The sequence below is a fragment of the Macaca thibetana genome, chromosome 10 (assembly GCF_024542745.1).
Source record: "Macaca thibetana thibetana isolate TM-01 chromosome 10, ASM2454274v1, whole genome shotgun sequence".
NCBI lineage: Eukaryota > Metazoa > Chordata > Mammalia > Primates > Cercopithecidae > Macaca > Macaca thibetana.
The window spans coordinates 78,673,383-78,679,419 of NC_065587.1; the positions used below are offsets into that span (position 1 = coordinate 78,673,383).

At 34.3% G+C, this 6,037-nt stretch overlaps 1 protein-coding gene across 1 annotated transcript in view; it reads right to left on the reverse strand.

Annotated features, from left to right (window-relative positions):
* Positions 1-6,037, reverse strand: part of PAK5 (p21 (RAC1) activated kinase 5) — a 603,498-nt gene that overhangs the window by 462,353 nt on the left and 135,108 nt on the right. The gene's annotated exons all lie outside the window — the stretch shown is intronic.

Below are 6,037 nucleotides of genomic sequence, written 5' to 3' on the forward strand. Positions count from 1 at the left end.
CTGGGAGAATCAAGCATCTAAAATGGGCACAAAGAGTTACTTTATTTTATTATAAAAAAATAGATGTTTGACTATTAATGCCTGAAAACAGCAGGTGATTATTAATGGGATGAAAAAGTTCATTAGATTCTTCAAATTAGTAAGGAAGGACTTGAAGACCAAATTGATAAAAAAAAAAAAAAAAAAAAGATGTCATAGAATAATCTAGATAATAAACAATACATGAGACTGAAAAAATAAAATCAAGTATATCACTTGTTACACTAAATATTAATACACCAGATTCTCTCATTAAAAAACAGAGAAAGTCAAATTAGATTAAATAAGAACAAAAAGCTAGCTATGTACTATTTATAAGAAATATTCTTATAAACCAATTGACAATGAAAGATTAAAAATAAGAGATTTGAGGCAAGGCAAGCAAAAAGAAATAAATATTAAACAAGGAGAAATTCAAGGTTATGGGCATTCCCTAAGGAAAAGGATGACATAGTGTTACAGTGGCAAAAGTTACGAAGCAGATGACATAAATCTATATGCACAAAGAGTATGGCCACAAAATACATTAATTGAAAATTACTACAAATATAAGGAGAGTTTGATTAAAATACTTATTACAAGGGATTTAACATATTATAAAAATTAGGCTGATGCGGTAAATTTAAATATAATCAAATATTAGGAAAATAAAATAATACAACAAAGTTGATTACATATATTCATTTCCAGATAATATACTTAACGCCTATGAAATTGTTCTTAAAATCAATTATATATTTAAGCACGCACACACACACACACACACACATCTTTTCTAAAAAATCGGGATTTAATAGCCATATTATCTGATCATAGGCTGCTGAAAATAAATGACTTAAGGGTGGCCTAAAGTTTAAGTACTTGCAAATTAAGAAACATCCTCTCCCATTCAAAGAGAAAATTACAACTAATGTTACTAATTTTCTAGGAAGCAATTCAAAGAACACTTAACCTAAAGCCAATGAGATGCAGATGAAACTGTGTTCAGGAAAGAATGCATAGCCTTAAATGCTTACACTGATAAAGTAAATGAAAGGAAAAAATAGTTTTTATCCTAAGAAATTAGGAAAAAAGCAAATAAAGTGAAATATACTACTAAGAAATAAAGGGAAACTTACTGAATTTAATGAAATAGAAAACAATAAAATATATTAGAAAGGATAAAAATACTTTTAAAAATCTGCTCTTTGAAAGAATCTGTAAAACAGAAAGCCTTATGATTCAGATTAAAGAAAAAAAGTGTGTGTTTGTGTATATGTATGTGTGTATTGTTAAGAAAGGAGATACAACTTCACAATCAGAGAAGTTTCAAAGAACTACCGTTATATGGCAATAAATTTGAAAACTGAGAGGACACAGAAGATTGTGTGACAAATTAGAAATTATGAAAATTGACCTTACTTATTCTGAAGTAGAAAGCAGGTATAGATCAAGTTTCATGCAAGAGTTTGGAAAGATGATTAAAAATGTACCCTCTGAAAAGCAAGCTGGGCGTGGTGGCTCATGCCTGTAGCCCTAGCTACTTGGGTGGCTGAGGCAGAAAGATCACTTGAGCCCAGAAGTCCAGAAGTTCGAGGCTGCAGTGAGCTGTGAGTGTGCCACTGCCTTCCAGAGAAGAAAGAAAGAAAGAAAGAGAGAGAGAGAGAGAGAGAGAGAGAGAGAGAGAGACAGAGAGAGAGAGAGAGAGAGAAAGAAAGAAAGGAAAAGAAAAGAAAGAAGAAAGCAAAACAAAAGCAGACCAGACCAGATTTCATAGCTGTATTCTGTCTATCCTTAAAGAATACATAATTCCACTTATATTTTAAATATTCTAGACGACAGAAGAAGGAGGAAAGTTCTTAGGAACAGATAAGAGAATTCAGAGAAACCAAGATTCGGTAGCCTACAAAGAATGAAAATATGCTCATAACAAGACAGCTTTTGAGATACTCATTTCAAAATCGCAAAAACTCCCCCATGCAATCTGAAAGAGGCTTTACTTTATTTAAGCCAAAGAAAAGTGCAGATCCTGAATATATTTATCTACACACGGCTCATATTCTAAAGTAATGCTATTCAACCCTCATTCACTCAGGAGCAGTTCTGTAATTGTTCCAATATAAAGGAGTGAAAACAATTTCTTAATGGAAGTATTAAGTAGTGTTCTATGTTGTCAACTAATTTATTTCCCATTTCAGACGTTATTTGACATGTTTTCATTTCTCTTTTGGAAGGAAACAACTAAGTATGTTATCAATCCATCATTTACTTGTACAATAAATAAAGTTCTAAATCACTGCACAGTGTAAAACAGCAAAGAGACTTCCCCATAACACAATGTCGTCCTGAAAAGTTTTGTTTGTTTTAGAAGAAAAAAATTTTAAAACCTGAGCACTGTAAGATATGAATTTTGTAAATAATTATGAAAAGAAAGCAACAATAACAACACTCTACTAACCTTAGCTCAATCTTATAAAAAGTTCCATAATGATTCATCAAATTTTATTTCCAATTAAATATGTTATCACCCAGTAGTATGCCATACCAGTTTCTAATTCATACTTCAATTATCTTCTAATTTAAATTAATGACTATAGTAGCTGTTATAGAACAACAGCTCTATAGCTTGCCTTTCAGACCAGTAAATAAGAGTTTAAGGGCCTGTGATAGCAAATGCAGTTTCTTATTGGATTTAAAGAAGAATTTTTATAAAAATGTGTGAGGTTATTCAATAGAATCACATTTAATTTGCCAAGCATTTTGCAGAATGCCTAGGACTATGTAAGAAGTATTAAATTTGCAAGCCCTTTGAACAGTTGTAATTTAAAGGTAAAAATTGGTTGAATACCAGACAAAGATAGCAGCGCAAGTTAGGTTATTAGGGAATTTAGACAATACATCAGTTTGTATCGTAACTTGTTGGCAAGAACAACGTGTAGTTTTCTGTCACCTCCCAACTAGCTAGGTTTTGAGCAACAGGAATACTTAACACCCTTTCCTCCCATTTTTCCTTTGTGTTGTTCAGATTCTGACAACTCTATTGCCAGATAGCTCAGGGCAAAAATGATAAAGTTCAAGTTCAGAAGGCTCTGCAGTGTTCTCAGTTCTCCTCTGGTGAAAGAGGAGAAAGGTTGTGTCTAATTACTAATTTGAGATTTCCAAAATTTTACCCATGCCATGCCTGCCCCCTCATTAGCATGAAGCTGTTATTTAAATAGTTCAGCAATAAGGACTTTAGTAGCCTCCCTAGGTTAAAAAGATTGAAATTAAATGTGTTTATCTATTGTTTTACTATTCAACTACCTGATTATAAAAACAAAGATTTTTTTCATGAAACTCAGTACTCCTTCAGGGAAAAAAAAGAAAATTCCCTAAAACAAAATTAGGAGAGTGAATCAGACCACATGCTTATCTCCAAGGTCTCAATCAACCAACAAATGCTTACCCAACTTCTATTCAAAATATTTGCTCCAGTAGTTCTGATATGACCCAAGCAGAGTTTACACATTATTAATGTACTCCTTTCAGTCTTCTAGATATGTTTCTTCCTAAATCTACCGGATTCTCAAATAACTTCAGGAACTTTCTCCAGAACAGAAACAAGGTTGTCGCTGACATCAACTTTGTCTCCAAATATGGGGAAGATTATCACTGGAAAGATCTACTGACAACCTATAATACATAGTTGGAACTGTTTATCCACAGAAGTATTCCCCAAGAATCAACCACAGAGCCAAGATGGAGCTTATCTCATTGCTATGCATACTTCTTTTATGGCTTGTGAAGTCAGTTCATATTATTCCGATTTTACAACTGAGACCTAATGAACCTGAGTGACTTGTTCATCATCACTAGGCTCCATTATGTCCAAAAAAAAAAAAAAAAAAAGAAGAAGAAACTCAAATGTGAGGCTTTGCCTACACTGAGAAACAGTAGTTCAAGAAATGGTGCCCTGGTTCTGTTAAAATAATCTGAGAGTTATGTGGTAAGTACTTGAGGGTGAATAGGGTAGCTTGACAATAAATTTACACTCAAATATCTCCAAGGAATCAAACTTACAGATTAATAATTAGTAATCAGGTCTTGTAAAGTAAATTATGAAAGAGCATTGATACCAAGATTAGCAGAAAGTTTTTTGTGTGACAAAACCAGGTTTTGGCTAAGATACACACTGCTGATGGGAGTCTAAATTGCTATATACACCTGGAAAACAAGTTGTCTTTATCTTGATGTTATGAATGACCTATGACCCAGAAATTTAACTCCTAGACATATACCCTAGCGAAACTCTTGAACATGTGCATCCAAAGACATGTATAAATGTGATCACAGTAGTATTGCTTTTAGTAGCAAATTCTGGAAACATCCCAAATGTCTATCAATAGTAGAATTGATTTGAAAGGGATGTGGAATGGTGATACAATGGAATAGCATACAGCTGTTTAGATAAAGGAACTCCAATTAAACATATCAACAAAGATACATTTCAAAAACAAGATGTTGAAAGGAAAAAGGTAATCAAAACAATACACAACATTCTACCTCATTTTTATAAATTCTTAAAATATGCGATATTAAACATACATTATTTAGAGAGGCATTCATAAAAAGCAATGCATTTTTAAGAGGCTGGGATGATAAATGTAAAATTCAGAACAGGTATTACCTCTGGGAACAGGAAGAGGAAGATGCAGTGTTGGGAAGAAATACACATAAGTACAGCGGTAGAGGCAGACTTTTTTTCCTTTTTCTTTTTCCTTTATTTTTCCTAGCTTTCTTTTTCTTTAGCTATTGTATGCTTTGTATTTTTTGTACTTTCCATATATCAGATAGTATATTTTGGTGTGCATGAGATAGTCCTTAATAACATTTTTATTATTTTTTATTTGACTTTTAAGTTCAGGGGTACATGTGCAGGTTTGTTATATAGGTAAACTTGTGTCATAGGGTTTTGTTGCACAGATTATTTTCTCACCCAGGTATTAAGATTAGGACCTATTATTTTTCCTGATCCTCTCCCTCCTCCCACTTTCCACCCTCTACCCTCCAATAGGCCCCAGTGTGTGCTGTTCCCCTCTATGTGTCCATGTGTTCTCATCACTTAGCTCTCACTCATAAGTGAGAATATGCAGTATTGGGTTTTCTGTTTCTGTGTTAGCTTGCCAAGGATAATTGCCTCCAGCTCCATATTCCTGCAAAAGACATAATTTTGTTCTTTTTTTTATGGCTGCATAGTATTCCATGGTGTATATGTACCACATTTTCTTCAGCCAGTCTATCACTGACGGGCATTTAGGTTGATTCCATGTCTTTGATCTTAACATTTTTAAACGGTCTCTGAGTAGAATAGGGTAGGTTGGTGTAAGGAATTACTGTTTTTAATTGGAAGCAATTACATACTGCATTAAAAAGCATATATATATATAGACACATATATATATGTTTTACATTCACATAATGAAACCAAAGCTTTCAGAATTTTCCGCCAAAAAGTATGTGTGGAGGGAGAGAGAGGGGTGTTACGGCGCATTTGTAGGCCCTGAAATAAAATGATCTCCATATTTGCTTCCATTTGTGTATAAATATTTTTTAAGCATATATGCATCCTAGAATGTGGAAAGAAAATTTCTGGGAAGATTTACAAGAATCTGTGGCAGTTGAAAGTTCACTTTTAGCTTTATTGTGTAATTTATTGTATTTTTCATTTATTTGTACTTTGTAAACTATTTTATTGTATATTTGATTTCGTTTTTTAATTATCATATGCAGCTTTAATTTTATAACTAAATTACATACTGACCCAGGGCAGGAGGTAGGAGAAGAGGATGAGAGAAGGACGGAATCCTGAAGACCGCAGCATTCTGCGCTCCGCCCCTGGGATAGAGGGTTCCTGGAACGCCCAGCGCAGCTCCGCCATCCAGCCTAGGCCGGCCACCTGGCGGCGAAATGAGGCGCGCGGGGCGGGGGCGGTGGCGGGGGCGGTGGCGGAGGCGGAGGCGGAGGCGGTGGCGGAGGCGGA